Source organism: Arachis ipaensis, chromosome B5 (genome assembly GCF_059453495.1).
Source record: "Arachis ipaensis isolate K30076 ecotype BB chromosome B5, ASM5945349v1, whole genome shotgun sequence".
Lineage (NCBI taxonomy): Eukaryota > Viridiplantae > Streptophyta > Magnoliopsida > Fabales > Fabaceae > Arachis > Arachis ipaensis.
Window position 1 is genome coordinate 147,373,635 of NC_142440.1, and position 15,506 is coordinate 147,389,140.

Here is a 15,506-nt window from a genome sequence, read left to right on the forward strand (position 1 = left end):
CTCCTGGAAGACCAAGAAACAAACCACCGTTGCCCGCTCATCCACGGAAGCAGAATATCGTGCACTTGCCAACACAACTTGTGAACTTCAATGGATATTAAATGTGTTACAATTTTTACGCATCTCTCCTATCCGCCCACCAGTTTTATATTGTGATAATCAGAGTGCTCTTCATATTGCTGCTAACCCAGTTTTTCATGAACGAACCAAACATTTAGAGGTTGATTGTCACTTGGTTTGACAAAAAGTTCAAGCTGAAGTGATGAAACTTCTCCCAATTTCCTCTTCTGGGCAACTAGCTGACATCTTCACCAAGCCTTTGTCTCCTCAACCCTTCCATCTTAATCTGAATAAGCTTAGTGTTCTTGACATCTTTCATCCTCCAGCTTGCGGGGGCGTATTAAACCACTCTTCCACCTTAGCCCATGACAACAATAAAGACGTCTCACGGCCCACAAATTCAGCCCAACAGAATACACAAATTAAATTATAATTTAGTCTTTATCTTATCTTATAGTTATCTTTATCTCTATCTTATCTTTTTCTACTTTTATCTTTCATAGGCCAATACTCTATATATACTTAGTTTTACCTTCATAGTTTACAATTCAATCAATCAACAATTAATAAAATTTTCTTCATCTTTTTCTTTCACAATTCTTTATAATTTTATTATCTATTACATAATAAAAATTTTTAAATTTTATAAAATACAATTTTTTTATAGATTTGTATTATCGAACTAATTAAATTCGATTTAGCATTGGCTCCATATAAATATAATTGTTGTGTATTAAAATAATTGCATGGATTAGATTTATGTCATGGAATTCACGTGGGTGGCTTGATAATTCGAAGGAGTCAGATTCGAACTACACTTTGAATTGCTTCCCTCATAATTCGAATCAATGTGATTTGAACTACCTAAGTCAACCTGGATGCGTAATTCGAATTTGGCTGATTCGAACTACCTATGACTTAATGCATGCATAATTCAAATGGATCAAATTCGAATTACACTTTCCTATTAATTCGAATTGATATGATTTGAATTACTCTTGTTTTTCTAGTTCGAATTAGCTTGATTCGAATGATATAAAAACATGCTTTTGGTTGATCCATGTTATGTTTTTAGCTTTGGTTAAATCATGCAATTTCTCTTCTACTCTGCTTTAATAGTATGATTTGCTTTATATTTATGTGTCAAAAATTAATTGTCAAACTTACGTATATATTTAGAAAATTAGTCGTATTTATATTAGATTATTGTAAATATATCTAATAAGAAAATTTGTAAATATTTTAAAAATATTAATGTTTTAATAATTTTAGTTATTAATATTAATTATGTATATATTTTATAATAAAAATCAATCATTAAAGTACTTGAATACTAATAATGTTCTTTCTATACGTGATAACCTTCTTGTATAATATGAAAGTGTATGTGCCCGTCGCTCTTCCTTCTTTTATTTGGACTTGTGCCTTTTTTTCAAAGAAAAAGAAAAATTTGAAAAGTGACCTTTTCTTTTTTGATTGTGATAGATTTTTTATTTAAAGCTATCATCTCATTGATAGTCGTCATGCACTTGTGCTTAGAGTTGATTAATGTATGTTTTAAATTAAATAAACAACACATATAAATTTTTTTGTGACCAAATTAAATTAAATTGATTCAAATTCAACAAAAAAATAGTTTTATTATTCATTACATGCGAATACGCTCTCATTTTTCACATACACGACGTTTCAATGTGCGCTCTTTGACACGAAAAATCATTTCAAAATCCTATTTTAACACTAAACTTGAAATGACTTAAAAATTTTTCAACCAACCTCTCTCTGCTAGGTTAAATCATCAACACCACCACCAAATAAAAAATCTCAACGAACTTCTCTATGCTAAGTTTCGAATCATCAACAACAACACCAAACGAAGAAACTCTCAACGAAGCTCTCTGTGCATTTCTAAAAAATGAAAAGACGAAACATCATTGAAGATAATATGATTCTAAATCGTGCATTTTTGCTTCTATGTAGTTGTAGTATTTCGGTGATTTAGATTTAGTGTGATTCTTGTCATAGGTTTGGATTTGGGGTCTCTACGTAGTACTATTTCTTATTTGATTTAAACCATGTTGATGAATCTTCTCTGTCATCATTTCCAATTTTTGGTGTCATTGTCATTTAGATTTAGTGTGATTCTTGACATAGGCTTGGATTTGGAGTCTCTATATAGTTATTTTGTTTCTTATATGATTTAAGCCATGCTGATGATTTTTCTGGTGTGATCATTTGCAATTTTCTGGTTTTATTATGAGTTACATTCAGTGTGATTCATGTCATAGGCTTGCATTTAGAATCTCTATGTAGTTGACTAGTTGCATTGTTTCTTATGTGATTTAAGTCATATTGATGAGTCATCTGGTATCATCATTTCTAATTTTCGGTGTCATTTTGATTTAGATTTAGTGTGATTTTTGACATAGGCTTGGATTTGGAGTCTCTATGTGGTTGTATTTTTTTCTTATATGATTTAAGCCATGTTGATGAGTTTTTTGGTGTGATCATTTGTATTTTTCAGATTTTGTTGTGAGTTACCTTCGGTGTGATTCATGTCATATACTTGCATTTAGAGTCTTTATGTAGTTGTATTATTTCTTATATGATTTAAACCATGTTGATGAGTCTTCTCAAGTCATCATTTCCAATTTTCGGTGACATTTTGATTTATATTTAGTGTGATTCTTTTCATAGGCTTGGATTTAGAGTCTCTATGTAGTCGTATTGTTTCTTATTTGATTTAAGCCATGTTGATCAGTCTTCTTGTGTCATCATTTCCAATTTTTGGTGTCATTTTAATTTAGATTCAGTGTGATTCTTGTCATAGACTTGAATTTGGAGTCTCTATGTAGTTGTATTGTTTCTTATATGATTTAAGCCATGCTAGTGTGATAATTTGTAATTTTTGGGGTTTATTATGAGTTACATTCAGTGTGATTCATTTCATAGGCTTGCATTTAGAGTGTCTATGCAGTTGTTTTGTTTCTTAAATGATTTAAGTCATGTTGATAAATTTTTTGGTGTGATTATTTGTAATTTTTGAGTTTTATTATGAGTTAGATTCAGTGTGATTCATTTTTTTATTCATTACAAGCAAAATGACAAAGAAAAAAATTGTTAAAAACATATTATAGCTAAAAAAGTACCAAAATATGATGTAAGCATATTTTAACAAAACAACTCTGTTTTTGTTGCATAAATAAATTTTATAACATAATTTTTAAATTACTTTGCTAAAAACACATGATTTGCGGTACTCTACAAGAACTATAACTGATGTTTTTATAAAAATGATTAGAGAGAAAAAAGTTATTGTGGATGAAATGTGATTTTGTACTTTGAGCCATATCCCATCCTTAAATGTGACACACAAGCTTCTGAACGAATTAGCTAATTCTTTCAATTTGTATGAAAACACCCTTATCACAGGATATTGAAAAATCACCATAACCCCTGTAAAGATAAGGGATGTCCTAGACTTAAATACAATAGATAAAATTTGCTTCTCTAATCTATTCTCATGATCAACTTTCGGTATTTTTATTCTTTGGTAACGTCGTTTTTGTTTTCCTATTTTGGTGTTGTAGGGAATACTTTTTCAAAAAAGATTAAAAATAAAGACAGCACTGAAGAGAAAAAAGAAGTTATTGAAAGCTTCAAAGGCTCCTCATTGTCTTCTTTGACAAAATCTTTGTTGGAAATGAGCCTGGATGGAGAAGAAAATAGGTTGAAATTCACGAGGATATTCATTCTCTTAATCCAAAATTGCTTCTTATTGCCAACAACCATGAGCAAAGTCTCTCTAATTCACATGTCAACGATCTTTGATACTGAAAATACACGAGGGCAGAATTGGGCTACTCATGTGCTGAACTTCTTAATTAAAGGACTAAAGAGTCACAAAAATGAAGAAAAATACTCAATCGATAAGTTTCTTTTTACACTCATGAATCATAATTATATACTTTTATGAGTCCAAATTTATTGATATCATAGCAAATACGATGCCCGGACTATTGTGAGTTGCCCATTGGATAAGGGAGATGCTCGTTAAAAGGATTAAATGTGAGGGGAAGGAAGAAATGGTAAAATAAAAGAACTCATTTCTTTCAAATTTTGGTATCATTATTTCTTTACAAAATAACACCAAATGTCATTTAAATTAACACCCAAAGTTCTGTCTTATAGCACTAAGGCCCAGTTTGGTTAAATAACTTAAATAAGTTCTTTTGGAAAAAGAGTTTAAAGCATAAGGACTTTTATTAATAGCAGCTTATAAGTAAGTTATTTTGTGTTTAGATTTTTAGTTATAAAAGTACTTATTTTAAAGTTGTAGCGTTTGGATAAATAACTCAAAAATTAATTTTTTTTACAGAAGAGAATGAATATTAAAATAACGATGATAAAAAATACTTTCTAATATTGAATGTTGATTTTACATGACCTAATCACTAATATTGTGTATGATATGGTAGGTGAAAATAAAAAATAAATATAAAATGTGTGTCAATGTATATTTTGTTGCTATTTTCTATTTTTTTTACTCCTATTAAAACTCCCTTCTCCTTTATTGAGGTAGGAACTTGCTATAATTAACTATGAAAATAATAACAAGCTATAAAATCACATGTGAAAAAAATAAAATTAAAACTGAAATTTCATACCACAGTTAAATACAAATTTAATAATAAAAATAGAGTGATAAAATGATAAAAAAAAAATACCTAGAAGCTAGGTTGTTCAGATGCAATATTGTCTGAAAATGGTAGTGGAGGATCAATACTTCCATCAGATGAATCATTATGTGAAAATGGTGAGATTTGGAATATTGCGTGAGAATGATGGTGGAATGATGGTGGAAGGTCAGTACTTCTAGTAGACCTTGCGTGAAGATGGTGGTGAAGTATTTTTCACAGAGTCAAGAACGAAAGTAGATTTTTTTGTTTTGAAATTAAATTTTTTTTAAGGAAGTAGTAGAATGACTTATCGAGAAGCAGAGAAGTCATATAATTCTACTTCTTCAAAAAGCTGTGAATTAACTTTTCGAAAAGTTAAAAGCTTTTTTTAAAATGTTGCCAAACACGTAGATTTTGACTTTTCATAATCCAAAAGTAAAAAAAAAAAAGTAGCTTCTGCTACTTCCCAAACGGGCTCTAAATATGTTAATTAATTAAATTTCTATTTTAGAAAATCATAAAAAGGGCATAGCTCAAGTAAGAAAAAAAAGGTAAAAAGAAGAAGAATGAAAAAAAGTTTATTATAGAGCTTTTATCGTTAGAAATAAGGATTGATTCTGACTATAAGTAAGATTTAAAAGCTATATATTTATTTAAAAATATATTCTATTTATTGAACAAATTTTTTTCTGTTTTAAAAGAGAAGAAAGGAAGGAAAAAAAAAAAAGAAAATAACCAGAAAGAAGAACAAAGAAGAATGATAAACCTACAGAAGTGAAGGCTAAAAAGAAAGATATTTCACGGGTTAATACTCAAATTCATCCCTGAAAGATCACTCATTCTTCAAATTAGTCCTCAAATGATTTTTTTAGTCATATTAGTTCCTGAAAAATAAAATGTAAATCAAATTAGTCCTTCCGTCAGTTAGATGATGACGTGTTACGTTAAGTGCCACGTGGCATAATGACTGTTCAACCTAAACAACAAAAAAGTGAAGAAGACTCAACAGAAGCTCAACGTGCTTCTTCAGAATGGTAAAGTCAAGATCTTATATTGTTCTCTTTTTGTTTCTTTATATAATTTCCTAAAAGCTGTTCTTTTTTTTTAGAATATCGACTGTTAATTTTTCGAGTGAGAATAATCTTGTGTTTCAAACACAGTCAAGCATTGAGGGATCTTTAAATGCACCAAGTGATCTCGTGTAATTTTTCTTATTATTTTTTTATTTCTTAAATATAAATTTATTGTGTTACAATTGTGTAGCTTACGTGCTTTTAATATGAATAACTTGGTTCATAACTATAATTTCATATCTTTTTTCTTTGGAAATAAACACAAGAATCTCCTCTAAAAATTTTTTTCAAGAAAAAAAATACATGAAAAAAATGGAAAAAAAGAGTTTGCTGCCTACAACCTTATAAGTTTTCATATATAACGTAATTTTTTTTATTTCTATTCAATAATTTTTGTGCTGTCCTAATATAATTTCAGTGTTATTCATCTTGGAAGTGCCAAAGGGATAAATGGAGGAAGATGTCCAAGTTAAAGAAGTACCAATGGAGGAAGAAAATGCTCCTCTTGCTGAAAAAGAAATCTAGAAGAAACTAAAATTGAAAGATGTACTAGAATCTGACAAGTAAGGTATCCTATCTTTGAGTTGATATTGCACAATTTTTGTGTTATTAAGACCATATTCATATGTCTCACAAAATAAATTCTTGTATTTTAAATCAGTAGTCCAACTATTAATCTTGAGAGTGAGACTGGTGCTGAATAACAAATGCATATGGATATGTAAGTTTTCTATTTTAATGAATCTAATATTTTTCACTTAATTAAGTATAACTTTTTAATAACATGCATTTTTTATTTGTCTTCGTTAGGGTGCCAATTCATCCTACACACCTCAACAACAAGCATACATATCCACTTCCAATCCTCTACAACCTGAACAAAAATCTCTTTATGTGTAAGTTCTAGTTAAATTTTTTTTTTTTATAATTTCTGTGTTATTCCATTAGTTATTCTAAATAATTTTTTGTGTCATCCTGCAGCTCTCAAGATAGTGATGACATAACTCCTCCAAACACTAAAGCTACTATTATAGAACCTAGCCTATCACTAACTTAACCCCTGAATATATAAATTTTCTATTTTAATGAATCTAATATTTTTCATTTAGTTAAGTATAATTTTTTAAAATTTTGGTGATATTCTGTCAGTTATTCTGTGCTAAATTTAGTGCTATTAAGCACTATTTTAATAATATGCACTTTTTGTTTGCCTTCATTAAAGTGCCAATTCAAGCAATTTATCCTACACCACCTCAACAACAAGCCCAAAAACAACAAGCACGCACATCCACTTCCAATCCCCCACAACCTCAACAACAAGCCCAAGAATCTCTTTTTATATATATATATATATATATATATATTTGTGCTATTCCATTAGTTATTATGTACTGTATTGATTCATAGTATTGAGTTATTCGAAATAATTTTTTATGTCATCCTGCAGTTCTCATGATGTGACATGTATGGACCATCATTTGACTTTGGTATAGGTCGTCTAAGCACTAAAGCTACTATTATAGAATCCAGCCCATCACTGGTTGAAGAGATGGAAAATTTGCTTAAAGTGATGGATGCTGGGATTGAAGAATTATACTTGAACTCAACAACATAACAACAAAAATCAGATATATATATTTCTAAAAAAAAACAACAAATGTTTCTAATTACACCAAAAATGTTTCACACTAGCACAACAAAGTATCTGTTTATATTATAATTTATAAGTGGTATCAAATGAAACAATATTCCTAAAATACTAAAAAGCAGCCCGACTTTGTGAATTATCCCAAAAATTATTTTTAATCAATTCACCAGCTTCAAGTTCAAGCTCATAAAAAAGGTTTTGATCATTCTCTTTCATTTTAAATAAGTAAGCCCCAAATTCTTTGGCATCATCTTATTTAGATACATTACAAACTTCTCTTGTAATATAATTGCTAACATCTTTTTTAATAAATTTTAGTTCACGATGACCTCTGTAAAATCCCTACAATACCCTTATTCCCCTTTTTTCAAACCAAACCTAACCCTCTTCTAACACACTCACTCACCTCTCACTGTCGCACACACCCTCACTCCCCTCACACCCTCTTCCTCACAGCACACACCCACGAGCTGAGGAAAGAAAGAAAAGAAAGATGGAGATTTTGAGAGTGAGGGAAAGGAGGAGAGAAGGAAGAAGAGGAGGGAGAAGGCTGATAAACCCTAATTTTGTGGTTTATCTTGTGTTGATTTTAGGCGATTTTATCAACTTATCTCACATTTATTCAATGAAATAGCATGTTTTTGTAATTCTCTCTAAATTTATGCTTAAGAGTGAAAACATACTTTTTAGGCCTTAAAATAGCTAAATTTAATTCACTTTAATTCCATTCGATGTCTTGATATGTTTGTTGAGTGATTTCAGATTCATAGGGCAAGGATTGGATGGAAGAAGTGAAGAGAAAAGCATGCAAGGTGGAGAATTCATGAAAAAAATGAGCATTTGGAGGAATCAAGGCCACGCGCACGCGTCATTTACACGTACGTGTGAGAAGAACATTAATGACCACACGCACGCGTCACCCACGGGTACGTTTGAGGGGAAAATTTGCCAGCGACGCGCAAGCATCAACCACGCGCATGCGTGACGCTGATCACGTGACCTCATTAAAGTGAATACGCTGGGGGCGATTTCTGAGTTGCCCAGGCCCAAATCCAACTCATTTCTGAAGCTATTTGAGGCTGAATTCAAGATGGATCAAGGGAGAGCAATTAGATTAGCTTAGGACCACGCTTTAGGTAGTTTCTAGAGAGAGAGAAACTCCCTCTTCTCTCTAGAATTATGTTAGAATTAGGTTAATCTCTCTTAGATCTAGGTTTAATTTCTTGCTTTCATCTTGTTTTCTTTACAATTTCTTATTCCTACATATTTGTTCTCTTAGTTTATGGTGTTAATTTTCCTTTTGTGTCACTTTTATGTTTATGAGCACTCTTGTTACTTTAATTTCTTTTTAATGCAATTTAATATTTTTTTGTTTATTGTTGTTTATTTGGGTTGTTATTGTTAATTCCTTGCATTGGGTAGTTGTAGATTTACATTTATTGTAATTTTATGATGCTTTCCTTTTATGCCTTCCAAGTGTTTGATAAAATACTTGGTTGGATGTTAGAGTAGCTTTTTGAGCATTCTTGGCTTGGAAAGAGAAATTAGGCAATCTTGAGTCATTAATACACAGCCAACTCATGTTGGTGATCTAGGGTTGTTAGTTAATATTGTTTTCATTGACTCTAATCTCTTGCTAATTCAATTAGTAAGTTGATTAGGACTTTTGGATTGAGATTAACTAGTCTTATTTGACTTTCTCTCAATGTGAATATAACATTGTACCTTCTTCCGATTTTAGGATGACGAAATAGGATTAGCTATTTTTAATCATTGTATGATAATTAATGATTAGGATAGAAAACCTAGGTTCTCAATCCTTGCCATGAATGTCTATTTATTACTTGTTTTATTTATTTGCTTGCTTTACATCTCTTGCCATTTAATTTCTTGTTTTATCAACCCAATCCCCTTGTATCTCATAACCAATAATTGATCACTCGATTGTGATTCCTAGGGAGAACGACCCGGGACTAATACTCTCGGTTATCTTTATTGGGTTGGACTTGTGACAACCACAACTAAACTTTGATTTGAGGATCGATTGTCGGTTTGGGCTATGCTCACAGCAAAAATATTTGGTTAAATTCCGAACCGGTATAAATCCTTCTTTCAATAGCTATCGCACAGGCGGTGTGCCTCACCGTCGTCCAACTTGCCGTCGTGCCGCCACCGCACCCGTCTTGCCCAGCCGCATTCAGCTCGCTGTCGCGCCGCCTTGCCGTCGTCGTCGCCAACGATAGACGAGAGAGAGAGGCGAACGCGAGGAGAGAGGGAAGCTGTTCGCGCATGCTGGAAGGTCGCCACCATCGTCCTCATCACGACCTGTCACCGTCGCTGGAGCCAGCCATCTTCGTCGCCATTTCTCGCCATTTGTGCCACTACCGAAGCCTGGATCGTCGCCGTCTGGGTTGCGTGGAGGAAGGAGGAGCCGTTGGGTGGCGCCGCGCCTTGTCTCCGTCGCCGTTGAGCTTTAACCGCCGCCATGCCAAGTTGCTGTCACCATTGTTGAGAGAGAAGAGAGTGCTTGAAGAGAGAGAAATAGGATGTGCGAGAGGAGCTACGGTGAATAGAGGGCTATTTCGTCACCGTTGTTGCGTCACCATTCGGGTGAACCTTGGTTACTGCTGGAGCTGTTGGTGCCGCTCGTGGAGCTAAATCGTTCCTGTCACTAACCCAAACTATCGCCAGCTCCACCTTGTCGCTGCCCCAATCCAAATTCTGCGCTCATTCGTTCCATTCTACTTCAATCCTCGTCACCTTGGATTCTGGCACTTGGGATTCGGTATCTTCGGTCCCTTGGGACCAAGTTGTGAGTAGGCTTTACATTTATAATTGTTTGATTGTGCATCTATGATTATTTTGACATATATCTATTATAATTTTGAATTATACTCACTATATTTGTCTTGAATGGTTTTAAATTGATTAGAATAATTGATTTATTAAAATTGAATAATTCGTTTTTATGAAGTTTATACTTTCAGAACTATACATGAGACCATATATATTTTTTATGAAGTTTTGTATTATTTTAATTTTTTTATCTTACTTGAATATCTGTTTTTGAGACCATATATATTTTTGATGAAGTTTTACATTATTCTAAAATATTTGATTTTACTTGAATATCTATTTTTGAAGCATTGAAGTATTGGTTGGTATTCACTTAGTTTAAAGATTGTGAAATATGTTTGAAATGTCTTATGATTGAAAAAGTATGATTGGAAAAGATTTTGATGAGAAAGTATAATATGATTTGATTTGATTCGATACCTTATATATTTGAAATATCAAAGATTTGTTGTATTTGAAATTATATGTTTTGAATTGGTTTGAGAGGCTCGTATTAGAAAACTGTAGTTAACAGTGGTTATGACGTTAACTTAGAAGCATCTAACTCAGACCTCAGCTGGCAGGGGTGTTGCTAGCCTAACGTGTAGGCCACACGTTAGATCTCTTATTCTGTTAGGACACACGAGAGGAAAGGGCTACCCATTGAGGTGGAGCCGCCCAAGTGTGGACTTTTGATTTGATTTCTGTATGAGAACTCCCTTATTGATTCGCTTATTATTATTATCAATTATTATTTTCTAATTAAAAAATCACTTTAATAATGATATTTTTATGGTCTCATGTCGATTATAGATGTATTGTCTAGTCACTGAGTTGCAAAACTCACCCCATTTTTCTAAAAATATTTTCAGGAATAAATATTTGATTATGTGAGCCTTCTATTCAAGATTAATGATCTACAAAGGTATCTATTCTTTGTTGAGTTCTTAGACATCATCTGCTCCATATGTCACAGGCAGGATCCATCTATATTTTATTTTTGTTAAAAATATGTAATTATTCATTTTTGAAACTGTAAATTTATCAAAAATATTTGTAACTTTCTTATTTGTCTTATATTCGAATCTGTTAGGCTTGCTGGGAAACTATTTCCCTAAGCGCCAGTCGTAGCTCATTTTGGACTGTGACAAAGTGGTATCAGAACTTTAGGTTAACCTGTGTAATATGGAACAAGTGTCTTATGGTAGGATCACAATTGTATAAATAGAAGCGTGCATATTTATACGAATTGTGGCAATATCAGAAGCCTATATGAATGTCATCTTTGTCCTCTGTGTCATTGTTGTCTTTTGATTGTGATCATGCGTCTTCTGTTGCCTTTTACTACTCCTGTCTCTTTGTACCCAATCTTGACTTATCATTTGGTAGCTTTTCTTGAACTTGCTTTTGCAATGACTTCAATTTCGATTCCAGTTCGCGATATCTGCCTTGTAGCTAATGCTAATTTTCCTCACTTTTCTAAATGTATGCTTTAATCTTATTCATCTTCGTGTTGTTCTTCTCTCTGATTCTTGATGTCAATATCTCATGCATTACTTGGAAGATTCGATCCGTGCTTGCCGTGAATTATTATCTAATTCCCTTATAGAACTGTATTTAGATTTGTAGATTGCATGGATTTTATGAGTTTCTGATCGAAATGCTTTGTTTTGGATTTGATAAGCGATATTGAAATTTTTTTGCTTATGTTGATAATCTTTGAAGTTATAACACATAATTTTAATTTGCTTTTGATTCTTTCTTTTAAATCAGTAATTTTAAAAACTGTTATCTTGTTGCTCAAGAAGAAGGACTATGTGATGAAATATGAATAAAATGTTATTGTTGTTTGTTCGATTGGCGATTTTTTTTGCTTAAGTGTAGTGAATTATTTGGGTAATCAGTTAGTTGGATTGAAAATTTTTTTTCTGATCTAGAAGTTTGGTTGTGTTTTTCTAATTTGACGATTCAATTCCGTTATAGTTTTTTGTTGCTGAATATGGCTTTTCTATCACGGAACTATTTCTGTTTTAATAAGTTGAGAGAAAGATTATGAATGCTTGCTTTTGGGTTGGTGATTATAAGATGAATTTTGTTTTGGCTAAGATATGAAACTTGAGAATGTTCTTAACATTTTGCTTTTCTAAATATTCTCTTGTTCTTAACCATTGTTCTTATTTATAGAGATTTAGGAGATTTGTTTTCTTGATTTGTAGTGCCCTTGTGAGATTGGGATTGTAGATCTTAGATATTGGAAAAAATTGCTGGCAATTTCTGACAAAAGAGACTAGATATCCTATTTCTTAAAGCTAAATAAATTCTTTATATGATTTTTCTCCTTATTACATTCAACTAATTATTAAACCATGCTTTTTTTTTCATGAACTTAATAACTCTTATTTTAAATTATCAGATTTCTCAATGAGACCTAATGTTTCATGATTCACATTTGGTTAGGTTCATGAAATAAAATAGTGTAAGTGAAATTATGTACTAAGGTACTAATTTGATCTATGCAATGGTGCTTTGAAGTAAAATTTTACTAGAATTAGAAAGATATTAGCTATCTTAATACAATAATATAGAATTCTTGTGAACTTTGTTGCTTCTAAATTAAAAGCGGGAATCAATATTAAAATAACTTGAGATTTTATTAGGATAATCTCATAACATATAAAGACTACTTTGATAAATTTTTCAGCAAGTTAGAATTTTTTTTTAAAGATTAGTAGTTTGAAATGCCTGTGCGCTGGTAACAAAGTTGCTTCTATATTTATTATTTGTATTATTGAGTATTTATATGTGACAACTTTTTCACGGATACAATTTTCTGTTTTCTATTATGATATATGATATTATTGCTAAATATTTTATCTCTAGCTATTAGAATAGGTTGTTTCCTATGAATTGTTATTGTGATTATGGCTATTTAAGTCATCATTGCGTGTGATCGATATTATTATTGTTCGTAAACAATAAATTCTTGCATATTGATATAGTTAGGATTTGATTTTCTATTCAATAGTGACTCAGTAATGTTTTGTCAAGTTTTCTAGTATCTTTCTCTTTTTATCTCATTGTTATTATTATTGGTCTCTCACATAATATGTGTTTTTTTTCAATTCAGTATGCCTTGCATGATATTTCAAGTGCCTTTGATATTAAAAAAAATTACGTTTTTATTATTTTTGCATGATGACTTTGTAGGTAGTATTCTAATTTGTTTAATTGATTTGGTTTTGTTATTAGTAGTAGTTAGTAGTGAGTAGTGGTACTGTTTTGTGATTGAATTTTTGAGTTTCTTGATTTTTATGTAGTTGTTGTTTCTGTGCTTGTTAGGTTCACTTTCGGGTTGGAAATGAGTAAGGAATTTAGAAAAAAAATAAAAGAAACTTTCTCATGATATTATATTTTCCAAAATAAGACAGATTTGAGAGATATATTTTTGATAGTTAAATTAAAAAAAAATTCAAGAAAAAAAATTTAATTATGAATATTATGATTATTATTTCATTTTAATAAAAGATATTTTCTTAAAGACAGTTTTTAAATTACTAAGGTTTCTCCTGGTATTCAATTTTATTGGTGGATCTTTTTAGAAAAAAAAAAAAAAGAAAGGAGAACACCACAAGACGATAGCATTGTGGATGTGATTAAAAATATCAGTTATGCAGCGTGAATAGAGATGCACATTAAAATGAACATGGAGATTCATGACTACAAGTTTAACGTCCAAGTTTATTAATTTCTACATGTATTAGTCTTTGTTATGAAGAATATTTATATATTTGAGTTTGTCTTTAGTTCATGAGTTTTAAGTTCAGTTGACTATTTATGAAAATGGGTTTTCTTTTTGGTGTTTTATCTTTACAAAAAAAAAATGATCCCATGCTAATTTCATAAAATTCTTTTGCTATATGCTTGGATTATGTTGAAAGCTAAATTAGGTTTGAAGATTTAGGCGAAATAAAAAGTAGCAGCTAATTTATTATAACTAATGTTAGTTTGTGTTAATTGTAATCATGTCAAATTTTAGTTTTAATTTCATTATCTTACATGTGCATTATTCGTAAATTAAGTTATAACTGTATGATCATATAAAAATATTTGAGTGTATTTTACAATAGTAATGAGTTAAATGTACAGGTGAATTTTGGCCTTAAGGATAATGAGATGATTGTTTACATTTTCTCGTTATGTTTTACGTTATTTATCTATTATTTATAGTCAAAGGCTATTACATTTTATTCTAGTATACTTAATATTCAAGATTATGGCAATAATTATTTCAAATGGTCTTTGTCAAATAATTCTAGATAAGAAAAAATGAAGATGTTAATTTTTATGACAATTACTATTTTTAATTTTCATAACTATTCAATTGTCTTTCTAAAAGGTGTGGTCAAATCTTCAATTTGTTGTTTTGCTTTGCTCCTCGGATATTGTCTTTGTCTTGTTGCTTGGGATTTTGATTTACAACTGTGTGTATTTTATTTACGTTGTATGTTTGTTGTTGTTCATTTTTCTTTGCCTATATTGCTGTTGCTTCCTATTGTTTTCTTTAACTTCGTATGTCCTAATGTTATTATTTTGGTCTATAAATATTATAAACTTTAGGTCTCGTATGTTCTTCCTCTTCTTTAATTCTAAAAGGTTGTGTCTTATTTGATTGTGTTCCTAGTCATTCTCTTAAATCTTTGTGAATATTGTCATGGACTATAATGGCCATCTCTTGTGAACTTTGCACTTATTTGATTCAACTTGAACCTGTTTCGACCTAATTCTTCATCTTTTCTTTTATTGTTTCTATCAAAGTTCTTTGATTCAGATTTCCTTGTTAGGATGTAATTGACTCTTTTTCTGGCACACTTCATTTTTTTTTTGTACATTGTTGCTTAATTGTGATCATATGCATTCTTTCGAATTATTGCGAGCCTCATCTATGATGTTTCTCTTCTCTTCCAAAGTTTTGAATCCTTTTAAGTAAACTCGTGCTGGTTTTGATGTCACGTGGGATTCTCAGATATAGCAAGTGATACGTTAGTTCTTTAGGACACCGCTGATCGATGTTGAACTTCGAAAGCTGTAATTCAAATACTTGACATAAGACTGGTTGCAACATAGATATATACTATAGAACCAAGGAGATTATGAAGCAAGATTATATTTTGAGGAGATTGATGAATGAAGTGAAGAGTGCTATTTATATAT